Raw genomic sequence first — 19,135 nt, 5'->3', positions numbered from 1 at the left:
GAAGAACAAACAGCTTAGAGTGGCTCCAATCTCTATCTCCTCTACTGATAAGGAAACACTGCTTAGTATTTGTTTTTAAAAGACTTGCAAAATTCGCAGCCCCTGATTCATTTTCTTATCACAAGTGGACTTGCACTCTACGTGGCCGGGACATGTAACCAGCCATGTTTAATGTGAAGGTGCTAAATCTCTGATCAAAGGCTACTCGTACAATATGACATCATCACCATGTCCTGGACGAAGAGCAAGTAGCAGTCAGAGTATTGCATTACATATCTATCACTGTAGGATATAATTAGATGGTTTAATAGGCAGCCATTCTGCACTGAGCCTCCAGCTTCTCCAGCGCCATATCTCCTTACGTTACATTTTTTGTTACCCAGGAACATGTTACTCACACCAATATTTAAAGGTGTCTTTAATATTTATGACAATCAGGAAAAAAATTATATAGATATTCAGATTACACGTCCCAATCGCAGAAAGCTCTCAGAGTTTTCTGCGACTAGCGGTAGACCTAGATGGAACAGTAGTACATCTACAGTTCCAAGCCCCGCTTGGTCCTTGCAGAACCCATGGCGTTTCTGCGACTCCAGGGAGTGTCCATCATAGCTTACCTGGACGACCTGCTTCCATTTGCAGCATCTCCAGAGCAGCTAACCAGAGACCTGGAAATGACAAGAAAGGTCCTAACAGACCTAGGGTGGCTACTGAACTTGGAGAAATCCAGCCTTATCCCGTCACAACGTATCACCTACCTGGATATAGGGTTTCTGATGAAATGAGGTGCAAGTCAAATACAATCATTTCCAGGCAATCTAACTTTAAAGCTCATTGTACAGATCATAAATTCCATAAAAAAAATGTTTGTTAATAAAACAAAAAGGAGAAAGTGCTCTCTATATAGCTAATTATTTTTACATCGACACTCTGGAAGAGGAGGAGTTTGGATTTAGGGATCTGGAAAGTTTCTATTTGTAGAACAGAGTGACGTGTCTTTCAATCCCTGTCCTGATAATATCAAAGCCAAGAAGTCGAGTGAGCTTATGACTAAACTCGGAAGGTTGTTTGGATTTAATAGAATCATCTCCCTTCAAAATGCCACTTCTCAAAGTGATCTATTAAATTCCTAAGATGAACAACTTGTAATACAGGTGTAATTGCATGCCATTTAAAATAGAATTACCCGGCTTAATCAATAATCTTCAGAGGCCTTATTATGTTGTCTCCCTAAACTTGAAGGGTCACCCCAGAAAACGAATATTGTAAACTTCAACATTCAGCCTTAGTGGACCTATTTTCCACGCAGTACAGAATAAAAGGATACGCTTAGGCTGGTCATACATTATTCAATTTTCTTGTACAACTTTCCTTTAGATTTACCAAAGCCATATAATAGGAGGTCAAACCTAAAACACTTTCAATTCATTTGCAATCAGACAGGCCCATGTACTACACAGTTGAAGGTAAATCGAAATAAAATTGAATAAGAAAACTTGTATGGTGTATGGCCAGCTTTAAAGTGGCTATAAACGCAGAAGGCTTTTTAACACATTCTATGGATTAAAGTGGAGTCCCACCCAAAAGTGGAACTTCCACTTTAAGCACTCCTCGCCCCCCTACATGCCACATTTGGCATGTCATTTTTTTTGGGGGGGGGGGAGTGGGGGCTTCGTTAGGAGTGGGACTTCCTGTCCCACTTCCTACTTCCACCCAGGGACTGCCTAGGTGACTCCTCCTCTCGCCTTAGGCGGCCCCTCCCTTTAGGCGATCTCCTGGGACACGTGAAAGGTCCCAGGAGATCGCCTGCCCACTCATGCATGTGCAGTGAGTGCCCAGCCGTGAGCCGAAAGCTGTCACGGCCGGGTGCCCACACTATCAATGGAGGTGCCGGTGGAGAGGGGGGGGGGAGAGGAGCGGAGCTCCGGGCGGCCGCGGGGTACTGGACCGTGAAGCAGGTACGTGAATGTTTATTAAAAGTCAGCAGCTACACGTTTTGTAGCTGCTGACTTTAAATAAATAGTAAAAGGCTGGAACTCCCCTTTAAGGTAAAACACCTTCTGCATGCAGCCCTCTTAAATACTTACCTGAGCCCAATCTCAATTCAGTGATATGCACAAGAGTCTCTCTCTCCCTCCTCATTGGCTCCCACTACTGTTAATCACGAGAGAGCTGGGGGCAGGACCAAGTCCCTATAGTCTATAGCCAAGTCTATAGACGCAGAGGCTTGGGAGCAAGCCGGCATTAGTGCCCCCCTAGCAAGTGGCTTGCTAGAGGGGCACACGGTGGGGGGAGGTGCACTTGCAGTGCACTTGTAGTGCAGAGTGGATTTCCCTTTAGTAAATCAACGCCATTGTGTTTTTTTTCAAAATTGTCTCTCTTCTTTTGTTTATAGCACAAAAAATAAAAACTGCAGAGGTGATCAAATACCACCAATAGAAAGCTCTATTTGTGGGGAAAAAAGGACGTCAATTTTGATTGGGTACAATGTCGCACAGCAACACAATTGCCAGTTAAAGCGACGCAGTGCCGTATCGCAAAAAATAGCCTGGTCAAATCTTCCGGCGCTAAAGTGGTTAAAGAAAATAATATTTACATTTAGAATCACTTTAACCCTAAAAAGCTATTTTTTCAGTCCTGCACCAATGGGGTGCGAGTATGTGCTACTGGACCTAATATTGTCACATTGGAATGGAACAGTGAGCCATATGCCCATCTTACATAAAACTAACAAACAAGGTACACTTTTTTCTACTATGTTTAGGACAAGTTTAGTGTTACATACATAAAATGTAGGGCCGAAACAACTAATCGATTATGAAAATGGTTGTCAACTATTTTCATAATCGATTAATCGGCCAATTGATTAGTTGGCCTGCATACAGAATTGGCCTGCATACAGAATGCATTATTTGTTTACATATCAGGAAATACAGTGCAGCACACATACAGCTCAGTACACCATCCCATACATGTCACTAAGTGCTTGAGAATTTGTGAATGTGAAAGTGTGAGGAGCAATGCCTCATGGGATATGTAGTCCTGGGCAGGAAGTGAGTGGTTCTAAAGGCAGAGGTTTTGTTTACCTTGCTATAGCGGGCACTCTATACTATACTTTGCAGCTTGCTTTTGAGGCACTCTGAAGGCAGGAGGAGCCAGAAGCATCGATGAGGGACCCCAGAAGTGGAGGATCTGGGCTGATCTGTGCAAAACCATTACACAGAGCAGGTAAGTATAACAAGTTTGTTTATAAAAAAAAAACACACTTTAACCACTTCCATACCAGGCACGTATACACCTTCCCGCCCAAGCCAATTTTCATCTTTCAGCACTGTCGCACTTTGAATGGCAATTGCGCGGTCATGCTACACTGTACCCAAACAAAATTGGCGTCCTTTTTTCCCCACAAATAGAGCTTTCTTTTGGTGGTATTTGATCACCTCTGCGATTTTTATTTTTTGCGCAACAACTAAAAAAAGACTGAAAATTTTGAAAAAAAATACGTTTTTATTTTTTTCTGTTAATTTTTTTGTAAATAAGTAAGTTTTCTCTTTCAATTACGGGCACTGATATGGCGGCACTGATGGGCACCAATGAGATGGCACTGATGGACATCGATGAGGTAGTACTGACGGGCACAGATGAGGTGGCACTGATTGGCGGCGCTTGTATGCGGCACTGATGGGCACACATAGGCGGCACTGATGGGCACACATAGGCGGCACTGATGGGCACACATAGGCGGCACTGATGGGCACACATAGGCGGCACTGATGGGCACACATAGGCGGCACTTATGGCTACTTATGGGTGGCACAGATGGGCACTGATAGGTGGGCACTGGGCATGGATGGGCACTGTGGGGTGGCACTGATGGACACTGTAGGGTGGCTTTGATGGACAATGTGGGGTGGCACTGATGGACAATGTGGGGTGGCACTAATGGACACTGGGGCGGCACTGATTAACCTATGTTGCCAGTCAGTGCCCATTTGTGGGCACTGATTGGCATCTTTTTTTTTTTTTTTTTAGCCTTTTATTTTTTTGATCTGCCCTTCCCTGGTGGTCCAGGGTGGGCTTCCCTGGTGGTCCATGTGGCGATCCGAGGGGGGGCTGCGCTGATAAACAATCAGCGCGAACCCCCCCTGTCAGGAGAGCTGTCGATCGGCTCTCCTCTACTCGCGTCTGTCAGACGCGAGTGAGGAAGAGCCGTCAACGGCTCTTCCTGTTTACATCGTGATCAGCCGTGATTCGACACGGCTGATCACGTGGTAAAGAGTCTCCGTGAGAGACTCTTTACCGAGATCGGTGTTGCGGGGTGTCAGACTGACACCCCGCAACAACGATCGCCGCGATGCGCGCCCCCGGGGGTGCGCAGCGGCTCAGAATCCTGAGGACGTCATACGACGTCCGTTCAGGATTCTACAACCACTTTGCCGCCGTCAATCTGTCATTGGCGGGCGGCAAGTGGTTAAAGACTGTGCAGGGGAGATCAGCATCTGAACCCAGAGAAAGTGGAGGTAATAGAAGGCATTACAATTACTGTAGTTGGTTATTTATATTTACCACTGCATATGGATATTTAACCACTTAACCCCCGGACCATATTGCTGGTCAAAAACCAGAGCACTTTTTGCGATTCGGCACTGCGTCGCTTTAACTGACAATTTCGCGGTCGTGCGACGTGGCTCCCAAACAAAATTGGCGTCCTTTTTTCCCCACAAATAGAGCTTTCTTTTGGTGGTATTTGATCACCTCTGCGGTTTTTAGTTTTTGCGCTATAAACAAAAATAGAGCGACAATTTAAAAAAAAATGAATATTTTTTACTTTTTGCTATAATAAATATCCCCCAACAATATATAAAAAAACATTTTTTTTTTCCTCAGTTTAGGCCGATATGTATTCTTCTACATATTTTTCGTAAAAAAAAAAAATCGCAATAAGCGTTTATTGATTGGTTTGCGCAAAAGTTATAGCGTTTACAAAATAGGGGATAGTTTTATTGCATTTTTATAAAAAAAATTTTTTTACTACTAATGGCGGCGATCAGCAATTTTTTTTGTGACTGCGACATTAAGGCGGACACTTCAGACACGTTTGACACATTTTTGGGACCATTGGCATTTTTATAGCGATCAGTGCTATAAAAATGCATTGGATTACTATAAAAATGCCACTGGCAGTGAAGGGGTTAACACTAGGGGGCGGGGAAGGGGTTAAGCATGTTCCCTGGGTGTGTTCTAACTGTAGGGGGGTGGACTCACTAGGGGAAATGACTGATCTTCCGTTAATACATTGTATGAACAGAAGATCAGCATTTCCCCCCCCCTGACAGGACCGGGAGCTGTGTGTTTACACACACAGCTCCCGGTCCCCGCTCTGTAACGAGCGATCGCGTGTGCCCGGCGGCGATTGTGCCCCCCGGGCACACGCACGAGCTCAAGTGGCCTGCGCTAGAGCCGACGTATAGCTACGGGCTCTCGCGCAGGGGAGCCGACCTGCCGCCGGAAAATGACGGTGGCTGGTTGGCAAGTAGTTAAGAGTAAATTGCCTTTTTTTTTTTTATTTACATATTAACTAAATTGTACACCGCAATTTTTTTTTTAAGATTATCCGATTAGTCGATTAATCGAAACAAATCGGCCAACTAATCGATTATGAAAATAATTAGTTGTAGCCCTAATAAAATTTATACATTTTAATGTCTCAAAGATACTAAACTATTTTTGAAAATGCAGATTTGTTGACTTTCATTCTTCTGCATATTCTTATACCCGTCACAAGATGCCAACTGATCTGGAACAAGCTTCTACATATCAGGTGTCAGGATGTCTCATGCGCTTGTTCTGGAGCTCAATGCACAACGATAGGCTTTGGGAGAAATAAAGTGTGACCGGCTCAACTGTCATTCAGCATCTCAGAATTGGAAAATGACAACCAGCCTGGATAGAAACACGAAACTGTCACTATAAATCCCAAGGTCTGATTTCACCTAAAGTCTGAGGCCTCGTACACACGACAGAGTTTCTCGGCAGAATTCACCGAGAAACTCGGTCAAAACCCGGATTCTGCCGAAAAACTCTGTCGTCTGTACAGTTTTGGCTCGATGGAGCCGCCGAGGAACTCGACGAGAAAATAGAGAACATGTTCTCTATTTTCTCGTTGTCCTCGTTGTTCTATAGGAGAAGGCGGCCCGCCGAGCTCCTCGGCGGCTTCATCCCAAAACTCGACGTGCCAAGCACGTCGAGTTCCTCTGTCGTGTGTACGGGGCCTGACAGTTTTTTTGTCATTACCAATGCAAAAATGGACCGTTTGTCAGTTTACATGCGTTTCTCGCCAATTCTGCTTTTTTTCAATCAACAGAACAAAAATATGGCTTCTATCCGTTTCAAAAAAACTGAAGCAGGTGTAAATAGATGGTCATCCGTTTTTTCCATAGAGATGCATTGATGTCCAGTTTTCACCTGTCAACAGATGGATGAAAAACGAACAAACAGAAGGCCGTGTGAAAGGGGTCTTTTAGGCAGCAGACAGATGTGAGTAAGATAAAGTCGAACTAAACCCTCCTATCCTTTATAACCAAGAAAGCTGCCATCTTAGCCCCCATTCACACCTAGGCGTTTTTATGCCTGTAGTGCTACGCCGCTGCCGCCAGAGGGATGAAAACACATGTCCCTCTATGGAGATGGTTCACATCTCCACGCTGAACGCCGGACGCCTGCCGCCTGAAAAAAGGTCCCGGACCTTTTTTTCAGGCGGCTTTCGGCGTTCGGCTAGGAGATGGGAACCATCTCCATAGAGGGGGTCAATCTGGGGCACATCTAGGTGGACAATACCGGCGTTTTGTCGTCGCAAATCGCGGTACAAAACACTGCTATTTGTACCGCGATTTGCGGCGACAAAATGCCGCGAATTTGTCTGCCTAGGTGTGAATGGAGCCTTAGCCTTCATTTGATCTGCAGTTGCCATGGTTCTGCACATGTGATCAGTTATGACACCAGCCATTTGATGGCTTGACGGTTCAGTTGAGAGCACAAGCAACTGTGGCATTTATCATTTGCAGCATGCCTTGAATAAACTGCATTTTTTGCTTGCACGTGATTGGATGATGGAAGTCAGCAGAGCTTCTCCTCATTTACCAAGCTCTGGAGTCTATTTGCCTTTGGTAAATGAACCTCAATATGTCTTTTTTTGCAATGAATGCCTCTGTCGCAGTTGGCTGCCCAGGAATACAGGCACAAAGGTTGCACATACACTGGAGATATTTATTAGCAAAACAATTAGTTGCAGATCAGGCTGCCTCTCATTCAGCAAAGTCTTACAGTATATGGCCCGTATTACATTGTATACCTGTATTCTGGGGCAGCCAACTGTGACAGTTTTCAAAGTACCTTAAAGTGGATGTAAAGCCACTCTCATCCTTTCTAAACTACTGCCATAGTGCTGATCTATAAGGATATAGATGCCTCCTGCATGTATCCTTACCTGTCAAATGTCTCCCCTCTGTCTGTTATAAGAACTGAAAAACTGCAGATTCTGTGGGTGGATCTGTTGTCTGGAGCTCGTGGGTAGAGTAGTAATGTCAGTAGACTCTCCGCCCTCCTCTACACTCCCCTTGTCAACATGCTAGTGCATGAGATATGTCAGGGCTCGACAAATCCCGGGCGCCAGGTCGCCATGGCGACTAGAAATAGGGTCCTGGCGACTTGGCTTGGAAGGCTTCATCTGGTGGTGAGCCATTGGTATTACAAGTTAAGCATTACAAGTTAAACAGCAATTCTAATGTAATTTTTCACTATTTTTCACTATTTTCACTGCCATCTTCTTCCCTCTAATTAGAACCCCCAAACATTTATATATATTTTTTATCCTAACACCCTAGGGAATAAAATGGCGGTCGTTGCAATACTTTCTGTCACGCCGTATTTGCGCAGCGGTCTTACAAGCGCAATTTTTTGGGAAAAAATTACACTTTTTTTAATTAAAAAATAAGACAACAGTAAAGTTATCCCCATTTTTTTTTAATATTATGAAAGATAATGTTACGCCGAGTAAATTCATACCCAACATGTCACGCTTTAAAATTGCGTCCGCTCGTGGAATGCCGACAAACTTTTACCCTTTAAAATCTTCATAGGCGACGTTTAAAAAAATCTACAGGTTGCATGTTTTGAGTTACAGAGGAGGTCTAGGGCTAGAATTATTGCCCTCGCTCTACCAATCGCGGCAATACCTCACATGTGTGGTTTAAACACCGTTTACATATGCGGGCACTGCTCACGTATGTAGGGCCGAAACAACTAATCGATTAATCGACAACTAATCGATTATGAAATTAATCGATTACAATTTTCATTATCTAGTAATCGGCCAGTAACATAATGGGGTTAAAAAAAACAAAAATTAGCCCTGTAAAGTACAAAAAAGCAAATCGCTACTGTAAATATTACTTTCACTGTCCCACAGTAAAAAAAAAACTGAACCCCTTACAGTAGTGATTATTTGCTTTGTTTGTACTTATCTTTGTTTTTTTAACCCCATTATGTTACTAAACATCTCAGGCCGGGTCACACCTTTTTGGTGTTTTTTGCAGACTACAGTTCATTTGCATGTTTTCCTATGGGACACGTTCACATCCATGATTTTTTTTTCAGCTGCTGCGTATTTGGAAAGGGAAGGACTATTTTTTATTTATTTTTTTGGTTCTATATACTTCAATAGAGAAGCTGCAGAAAAGCATGGAATGTGTTTTTGAGGCAATTTGAGTTTTGTAATCTGCCCAACAACAAATTGGCCCATAAAAAAAATTAAAATGCATTTTTTTTAAGGCTATTATGCGATTAATCGATTAATCAAAACAATAATCGGCCAACTAATCGATTATGAAAATAATCGTTAGTTGCAGCCCTACACGTATGTGTTCGCTCCTGAGCGCAAGCTCGTCGGGACGGGGCGCGTTTTCTGGCTCCTAACATTTTTAGCTGGCTCCTAGATTCCAAGCAAATTTGTCAAATCCTGAGATATGTAAATAACCTGTCATTCACAGCAAGGGGGGAAAACGGACAAAAGTTTTCTCCTGTTTGTCCGTTTATCTCACTGAAAAAATAAAAGAGGATTGCTCAGAGCTGGATTAACTATTTGTGGCAAGACTGGGCACAGATGATAGGAAATCTTATACTCTACATTGTGACAGCAAAAAGAAAAAAAAATGGGTTTACATCTACTTTAAAGTGCAATTCCAGGCTCTAATTAACAAAACTTAAAACGGCTCCCCTTCTAAATCCTATTCTAACTACCCTGTAGAAGAAGGGAGCTTATACTACTTACCTATTATGAGAGCATTCGGGTCGGGTCACATGATCAGCACCCAGTGGCAGCTTCAGGGGAGAGGAGGGACAGCGTACAACGAATGTCCCATAGTAAGCCTATAAGGGACATCACTGCCTAGGCATTGTAGTCGTTGTCAGCGCTCTCTCCTCTTCCCCTGAAGCCGGCCACTGGGAAGATCATGTGACTGGACCAAAGCGCCCAGAGAACAGGTAGTTCTAAGCATCTTCCTTTCACAGGGTAGTTAGAACAGAAGTTAGAAGGGGGGTGGAAGCCATTTTAGGCGTAGTTAGAGACTGTGGTTATAAACTCAAAATTATTTTTTACTTTCATTGTCTGAATGTAGGTAAAAAAAACTTCCAGTCCATCTTACCCCTACTCCTCTTCCTAAACTTTCACTTGAGTCCTCTCACCGCACCAACGCTGTCCCATCTGCAGCACCACTCTCCTCTCTTCCTGGTTTCACAAGAGACTCTGAGAACAGTGGGAGCCATTGGCGGGAGTGGGGGGCATGGCTGAGACAGGCTGTGTGTGTCTATGCACACACACAGCCCAGCTCGGGAGTGCAACACACAACTTGCTGAGTCGGCACCCCCAGGGAATAAGCAGACAGCACCGGTGGGGAACTCCAGAAGAGGAGGTAGGGGGGCCGCCCTGTGCAATACCACTACAAACAGCAGGCAAGTATAACTTTTTTTATTTTAATTAAAAAAACAGCCTTTACAATCACTTTAAATATTTCTTAAAGACTTTGCTAAGTAAGAGTAGAGCTGCACGATTCTGGCCAAAATGAGAATCACGATTTTTTTGCTTAGAATGAAGATCACGATTCTCTCAAGGCCTAAAATCTTTTACATTTATACAAAAAAAAAAATGGGCTAGTAAAGTAAGTAAAAGAAAGAAATTTTTTCCCAAAAAAATGCATTCTAAAAAGACTGCTGCACAAATACAGTGCAACATAAAATATTGCAACAACCGCCATTTTATTCTCTAGGGTCTCTACTAAAAAATTATATAATGTTTGGGGGTTCTAAGTAATTTTATAGCAAAAAAAAATAATGATTTTAACTTGAAAAGAGCTGTCAGAAATAGGTTTGGTGTTTAAGTGGTTAAATGTTCCTAATTTACATACAGAAGTTTATTCCTTTGATGTAAAAGTCAATGTGATACAATGTTTAGACTTAACTTTCCACTGATGAAGAATGTTTTCAAAACTTGGCAGGCTGCCCAGACTGACTTTTGGCTGAGAGCAGAGAGGAAATTCTTTTCATGTCAAAGATCGTGAAACCCTGTGTCAAGAATCGCAACGGGAAGAAGATCGCGATAACGATTCTTGGCGATTAATCGTGCAGCTCTAAGTAAGAGGTAGCCTGATTTGTGTCAAAGGCCTTTTTCTCACAGGAATATGATAGCATAGGCTCGTGCGAGGACTGAGGGATGCACAGGTGTTCCGTGCATCCTCATGCAGGAAGTCCCATTCATGCTGATTAGGATGCAGTGGCTGCATGGACACACCTGCTTCTCCCAATGTGTTAGGTGTGCAAGTGCGGGGCCTTGAACGCATTGTGCCTTCTTGGCCATGCTCCCGCACGGCTGTCAAATTGGGTGCAGTGCCTATGTCCATGAAGTCGCTGTGTGCCAACTGACACGAATGGGACTGCCTGCAGAGGGATGCACGGAACACTTGTGCATCCGCATGCAGGCAAACACAGCATACACTATAGGTAGATTCAGGTACGGCCGTGCAATGTTAAGACGGCGTAGCCTAGCGTGTTTACACTACGCCGCCTTAAGTAAGAGAGGCAAGTACATGATTCTCAAAGCACTTACCTCCTTACTTAGGATGGCGTAGTGTAATCGCGGCGGGCGTAACGGCGCCTAATTCAAATTGGTTGGAGGGGGGCGTGTTGTATGGTAATGAGGCTTGACCTCACGTTTTTTGACGATGCTTGCTACTGCGCATGCGCCGGGCGCCTACATTTCCCAGTGCGCATTGTGGCCAAGTACGCCGTACGGGCCTATTGATTTTGACGTGGACGTAAACGACGTAAAATATTCGAACCTCGAGGCGGGAACGGCGGCCATACTTTAACATTGTTATTCCACCTCATAGGTGGAATAACTTTAGGCCGCCTAAGGCCTTACGGAAACGACGTAATTCGACTGCCGGGCGTACGTTCGTGAATCGGCGTACAAGCTCATTTACATAATCTACGCCGGGCGCAATGGAAGCGCCACCTAGCGGCCATCCGAAGAATTGCAATCTAAGATAGGCCGGCGCAAGCCGTCCTATCTTAGATATGTTTAAGCGTATCTCTGTTTGAGCATACGCTTAAACATACGGCGGCGTAGATTCGGAGTTAGGTCGGCTTATCTACTGATAAGCCGGCCTAACTCTTTCTGAATCTACCTATTTAAGTCTCCATGTGAACAAGGCCTAACTGTATTGCTACAGTAACTGGCTTAATAAATAGCCTCCTGTGTATCTTGCCAGGACTGCACCCAGTTAGTATGACATGGGCCCTGTGTTGTCAACAACAGGAACTTGGCAGAGGTGCAACCTTCAGATTCCAGCTGACCTCTCACCTCTAATTCCCGAAGCCTATACCCAATCTGACAAGGGAAGGTACACTAAATAAGAGCCTAATCCCCATCTATTATAGGTCATTTAGCAGAATGTGAAGCTGAGGTTTAGGTTTTCTATTCTTGGATATAAAGAGCGCACCCATCAGTTATGAGTAATGCCGTGTATCTCATTACCTGCAGGCTGCTGCTTCTGGTAAAAATCCCAACCACAGTGCCTTCTTCATAGACGCTGGCTGGATACTGATCTATACAGCTGTCTGGTGCTGTGATTGGTAATAGCAAACTTTGTACATGTAAACAGACATGCCGGTTATGGGCATTCCTTTCCTGATGTCACAGCTTGAGGAAAGGACAGCCAGTAACTGATAATTCTGACAGAGCACACTTACACTGATCACCAGTGCCCTGATGATCAGTGTAGCCTATCAGTATAGCCTATGAGTGCCACCTATTAGTACCCATCAGTGCAGCCTATGAGTGCCACCTATCAGTGCAGCCTAAGAGTGCCACCTATCAGTGCCCAGCAGTACAGCCTATGAGTGCCACCTCATTACTGCACATTAGTACAGCCTATGAGTGCCCATCAGAACAGCCTATGAGTGCCACCTATCAGTGTCCATCAGTACAGCCTCATTAGTGCACATCAGTACAGCCTATGAGTAGAGATAGACCGATATATCGGTCGGCCGATATATCGGCCGATATTTGGCCGTTTTTGTGAAATCGTCATCGGCCGATTTTTGTGAAAGAATCGGCCGATTCGCGGCTAAAGTGTCCGGCCCGCATGGCCGCCTGCCCTGCAGTACTGACCCTGCTCCCATGTATCCGATTCCTCCTATCTGCACGGCCACCACAGAAGGGATATAGATTTCACTGGCATCACGCCGCCCGCCGTGCCCCGCCCCCTCGGCGTGCTGTATTAGGGACAGGGAGAAACAATCATTGGCTTACAACTGCCGCCTGACTAATGTAACTCCCCCCAGCAGGAATGTCTTCCTTCCCTGCTGAGGCGGAACCTGCTGGCATTACACCAAGTTCTAAACAATGATTGGCTGATCCGCTCATCAGCATGCACCTAGCCTATTAGGTGCATGCAGATAGAATTGGATTATGATACCCAGCATGTATGGAGGGTAAGTTGCCCAAATTATGTGCTACTGTGCCCCCCTGCAGAATTTATTTAAACTCCTTTTAAAAGGGAAACCTGGCTGAGGCTGGCATTGTGAAGATGGATGAGGATGACTCTGGGTGGATATGAGAGTTACATTGTGGAGATCCTCTTCACAATGTAACTCTCATCCCCACACAGAGTCATCCTCATCCATCTTCACAATGCAACACAATCATCTTCATCCCCACCCAGCACCATCCACCCACTACAACGCATTCCCTGCACCATCCATCCCTTTCCACAACACATCCCCACCCATGCCCAGCACCATCCATCCCTCTCCACAACTCATCACCACAACGCATCCCCACCCACGCCCAGCACCATCCATCCCACTCCACAATGCATCCCCACCCCTCTCCACAATGCATCCCTGCCCATGCCCAGCACCACCCACCCCTCTCCACAACGCATCCCCACCCACACCCAGCACCATCCATCCCTCTCCACAACGCATTCCCATCCACCCCTCTCCACAACTTATCACCACAACGCATCCCCACCCACACCCAGCACCATCCATCCCACTCCACAATGCATCCCCACCCATGCCCAGCACCATCCATCCCTTTCCACAACCCATCCCCACCCAGCACCATCCATCCCTTTCCACAACACATCCCCACCCACCCCCAGCACCATCCATCCCCTCTCCACAATGCATCCCCACCCATGCCCAGTGTATTTTTTTTCTTTTTTAATAATTGAGGTGGCACTGATGGGCTGCACTGGTGGGCACTAATGAGGTGGCACTGATGGACACTAATGGGCTGAACTGGTAGGCACTGATGAGGTTGCACTGACAGGCTGAACTGGTGGACACTAATGAGGTGGCACTGATGGATACTGATAGGCTGCACTCCACCTCTCCACCCTAAACAATAACCTCCTCCCCAACCTAGATTTTCTGATATAATGGGAAAAAAAATAAAAAATCGGCCTAAAATATCGGCCGCAAAAATCGGCCTAAAATATCGGCCATCGATATTGGAATATCAGCATCGGTATCGGCCAGAGAAAAACCCATATCGGTCGACCTCTACCTATGAGTGCCACCTATCAGTGCCCATCAGTACAGCCTATGAGTGCCACCTATCAGTGCCCATCAGTACAGCCTATGAGTGCCACCTATCAGTGCCCATCAGTACAGCCTATGAGTGCCACCTATCAGTGCCCGTCAGTACAGCCTATGAGTGCCATCTATCAGTGCCCGTCAGTACAGCCTATGAGTGCCACCTATCAGTGCCCATCAGTACAGCCTATGAGTGCCACCTATCAGTGCCCATCAGTACAGCATATGATTGCCACCTATCAGTGCCCATCAGTACAGCATATGAGTGCCATCTATCAGTGCCCATCAGTACAGCCTATGAGTGCCACCTATCAGGGCGCATCAGTACAGCCTATGAGTGCCACCTATCAGTGCCCATCAGTACAGCATATGAGTGCCATCTATCAGTGCCCATCAGTACAGCATATGAGTGCCATCTATCAGTGCCCATCAGTACAGCATATGAGTGCCACCTATCAGTGCCCATCAGTACAGCATATGAGTGCCACCTATCAGTGCCCATCAGTACAGCATATGAGTGCCACCTATCAGTGCCCATCAGTACAGCATATGAGTGCCACGTATCAGTGTCCATCAGTACAGCCTATGAGTGCCCATCAGTACAGCATATGAGTGCCATCTATCAGTGCCCATCAGAACAGCATATGAGTGCCACCTATCAGTGCCCATCAGTACAGCCTATGAGTGCCCATCAGAACAGCCTATGAGTGTCACCCTATAAGTGCAGCCTCATCAGCGCACATCAGTGAAGAAGAAAAATATAGTTTTTGCAAAATTTTTAAAGACTAAGAATAATGTTTCCTTTCTTTTCAAAATTGTCAGTCTTTATTTAGCAAAAAAAAAAACAGCAGTGAATAAAAATCACCAAAAGAAAGCTCTATCGGTTTAGAAAAAATATATAAAAATGTAATATGTGTACAGCGTTGCAAGACCGTTCATTCAAAGTGCTACAGCGCTGAAAATTGTCCTGGGCAGGAAAGAGGTGAAGGTGTCCAGTATCGAAGTGGTTAAACAACGTTTATTGAAATGTCACATTCCATTGGCTGCCGTGGATTGCATCTCACTGTGCTGGAAAAGGTACAGCTGCCATATTTTTGCAGCACTGTGGTGTGAAGGATGCACATAGAAGAAGAGGCATGTTGTTCTATCTTGTGGTGGGACTGCACTGGAATACACACCCAACACAGGCCCGCCACACCTGCTGTGAGATAGAGAAAGCAGCAGCCATGGAGGAGGACACATGACAGCTCAGTACAAGGAAATGAGGAAAACATGCACAGAGCTAGAAGTTGCCAGGCAACCAGAAGCCCAGCGATAGGGGGCGTGACTATAAGGACCCCTCAAGGCTGTCCTGGCCATTGCCTGCAGTACGTAGCTGTCAGTGTGCCAATTCTAATGGAATGACAGCTTTGCTAATCTCTTCGTTATAACAATAAAACGTGAGGGACCGACATCCCACACCTGTACATACACTACACCGCACCTGTTATCGGCATGTGTGACAGCCAATCCTCCGTAACCTCCCCGGGGTGTCACTAGAGGAAGCGGCCCCTCTGACAGGGGGGGCTGTACGTCTATACGACTCCTTCCTTCCTCTTACCTGCACTGTACGGACAAATCACGGGGTTCCCTGTAATCACCTTCTACCGCAACACAGTCCCTCCGTGGAATACTACCACTCCCGGCATGCACCACTCTCACTTCCGGACTCCCGGGATGTGTCACGTGATGGAACACGCGGGCCAATCAGGGAGATGGGTCAACATTACTGTCTCTGCACTGTACAACTCTATGAGTGGTGACAGGGACTAGCTGAAAGGGAAATATATACAGGGAATATTATGGTGGGTGGTTATGCTGGGGGACATAAGGGCACTATATGGAGACACTTATGGGGTGCAGGATATGGAGACACTAAATGGAGTGCAGGATATGGGAGCACTAAATGGAGTGCAGGATATGGAGACACTAAATGGGGTGCAGGCTATGGGAGCAATAAATGGAGTGCAGGATATTGGGACACTAAATAAATGGGGCGCAGAATATGGAGACACTAAATGAGGTGCAGGATATGGAGGCACTAAATGGGGTGCATGATATGGAGACACTAAAATGGGGTGCAGAATATTGAGACACTAAATGGGGTGCAGGATATGGAGACACTAAATGGGGTGCATGATATGGAGACACTAAATGGGGTGCAGGATATGGAGACACTAAATGGGGTGTGGGATATGGGGACATTAAATGGAGTGCAGGATATTGGGACACTAAATAAATGGGGCGCAGAATATGGAGACACTAAATGAGGTGCAGCATATGGAGGCACTAAATGGGGTGCAGAATATGGGGACACTAAATGGGGTGCAGGATATGGAGACACTAAATGGGGTGCAGGATATGGAGACACTAAATGGAGTGCAGGATATGGAGGCACTAAATGGGTTGTGGGATATGGGGACATCTAAACGGGGTGCAGGATATTGGGACACTAAATAAATGGGATGCAGAATATGGAGACACTAAATGGGGTGCAGAATATGGAGACACTAAATGGGGTGCAGGATATGGGGACACTAAATGGGGTGCAGGATATGGGGCACTAAATGGGTTGTGGGATATGGGGACATCTAAACGGGGTGCAGGATATTGGGACACTAAATAAATGGGGTGCAGAATATGGAGACACTAAATGGGGTGCAGAATATGGAGACACTAAATGGGGTGCAGGATATGGAGACACTAAATGTGGTACAGGATATGGAGACACTAAATGGGGTGCAGGATATGGAGACACTAAATGTGGTACAGGATATGGAGACACTAAATGGGGTACAGGATATGAAAGCACTAAATGGGGTGCAGGATATTGGAGCACTAAATGGGGTGCAGGATATGGAAGCACTAAATGGGGTGCAGGATATTGGAGCACTAAATGGGGTGCAGGATATGGAAGCACTAAATGGGGTGCAGGATATGGAAGCACTAAGTGGGGTGCAGGATATGGGAACACTAAATGGGGTGCAAGATATAGGGAAACTGTATAAGGATGTGGGGATGCAGAATATAGGGCTATGTTATATGGTTATTCTATATGGAGGGTATATATAGGGGTGTAGAATATGGGGACACTGTATAAGGATGTGGGGAATGCAGAATATAGGGCTACAGTCACGGCCAAAAATCTTGATACCCCTGCATTTTTTATTCCTTTTCCGAACTGCTGTTTTGAGATCTCTCCACAGGTGCTCTATGGCAGTGGTCCCCAACCTTTTGGCACCAGGGACTGGTTTCATGGCAGCCGGGGGTCAGGGGAAGAGGGGATATTCATGGAGTCTGTCCTCAGCCCAAAGTCCCCCTGTTATATCAGTGTCCTCAGTTCTCCTTTACATTACAGTGCATCCCCTTTACATCACAGTGCCCCTTTGTAACGGGGACGGCTCTGTAGGGCCCCTTTCAGATGGAGCAGGCGGATGACAGGTCCATGTCCACTCCACTTTGCAGACTAGACACAGACACAGGCTTCTCTGCTCTATGGGGTGGTCAGATGTAACAGACTGCATGTCCGTTTCCATACAATTACCATCCGTACGGTTAACATATCCCCATCTGTCTGTTTTTAGCAAACCGGTTGGGTCCACCTGAGGCCCCGTACACACGACAGAGGAACTCGACGTGCTTGGCACGTCGAGTTCCTCGTCTCGTTTTGGGATGAAGCCGCCGAGGAGCTCGGCGGGCCGCCTTCTCCTATAGAACAACGCGGCCAACTAGAAAATAGAGAACATGTTCTCTATTTTCTCGTCGAGCTCCTCGGCGGCTCCATCGAGCCAAAACTGTACAGACGACAGAGATTCTCAGCAGAATCCGGGTTTTGACCGAGTTTCTCGGCGAATTCTGCCGAGAATCTCTGTCGTGTGTACGAGGCCTGAAACGACCCGTTCGGTCTGCTGGTGTGAAAGGGGCCTAAAGGGGGCACTGTAATATAAAGAGTACACACAGGGTAGCACCGCTCTACTGTGATAACCTCCAAATATGCATGTTGGGTACTGGTACCTTCTCTCCGGGTGCCAGGTTCAGACGACCCCCAACTCGTCACAAACTCGGAATATGGATGTATAAAAAAAAAACCTGCACTCTGGAATCCGTCCAAATTCTTTATTGGATAATCACCAAGAACAAAGTAACTTCGTACTTGGTGATTATCCAATAAAGAATTTGGACGGATTCCAGAGTGTGGGTTATTTCCATATAGTGATATAAATGGGACTGCACTATAAAGGGGCACTGCAATGATTACAGTGCAGTCCCCTTTATATTACAGTGCTCCTAGCAACCACAGCCTCCTCCATCACAATGCCCCTGAAGTCTGCCCCCATTCCACCCTTTCCTCTGTAACACCACACTTTTGTATTCTAATTTCTGCCTCCCCTGCACAAGACTCGTACCTTAGGCACGGCAGAGGCTGCGATCAGTCCATGTATCCACTCCCGGGTTTTTTGTTGAGATGGTTCCCCTATCGGATAGGGTCCGGCCTCGACTGCGCAGGTGCCGCACATGCCCAGTCGAAAGGCTACGGAAATCTCAGAGGCCCAACAGCTGTTTGTCAGCTGTAAACGGAGCATGCGCAATGAGCAATGAACACTGGGCTCGCTCACGATGCTCGGGGCTGGTTATACTCGCCCCCTCCGCTCGCTGGTTATACATGCTCGCTCTATACAGCAAGGGGCATCAAGGGGCAGATACTTTTCTCTAAGGGGGGGATATGCTTATAAGAGGCCGCATGATGGGCGGAGGGGGGGTGTATAACCAGCGAGCAGAGGGGGAATGTATAACCTGTCCCGAGCATCATGAGCAAGCGTAGTGTTCATTGCTCATGCTCCGTTTACAGCTGACGAACAGTAGTTTGGCCTTGGAGATTTTCCTAGCCTCCGACTGTGCATGCTCAGTCGAGGCCGGACCCTATCCGATAGAGGAACCA

General features: G+C 46.0%; 1 protein-coding gene across 3 annotated transcripts in view; it reads right to left on the bottom strand.

Moving 5' to 3' along the window:
* The window catches only part of PIGC (phosphatidylinositol glycan anchor biosynthesis class C), a 44,707-nt gene extending 25,999 nt beyond the window's left edge, over window positions 1-18,708 (bottom strand). Inside the window, exon 1 of one of the 3 annotated variants that reach the window (XM_040360122.1) lies at window positions 18,603-18,708. The gene's annotated coding sequence lies outside the window, so the exon portion shown is untranslated. Of the gene's footprint in view, window positions 1-15,640; window positions 15,738-15,757; window positions 15,919-18,602 lie in introns of those variants that run through there. The other 2 variants (XM_040360120.1, XM_040360123.1) reach the window with 2 other exon arrangements.
* Between the last annotated feature and the right edge of the window lie 427 nt (window positions 18,709-19,135).

The sequence above is a fragment of the Rana temporaria genome, chromosome 7, assembly GCF_905171775.1.
Source record: "Rana temporaria chromosome 7, aRanTem1.1, whole genome shotgun sequence".
Lineage (NCBI taxonomy): Eukaryota > Metazoa > Chordata > Amphibia > Anura > Ranidae > Rana > Rana temporaria.
The sequence above is the reverse complement of the archived record's forward strand: the minus strand, read 5'-3'. Positions and strand labels throughout refer to the sequence as shown.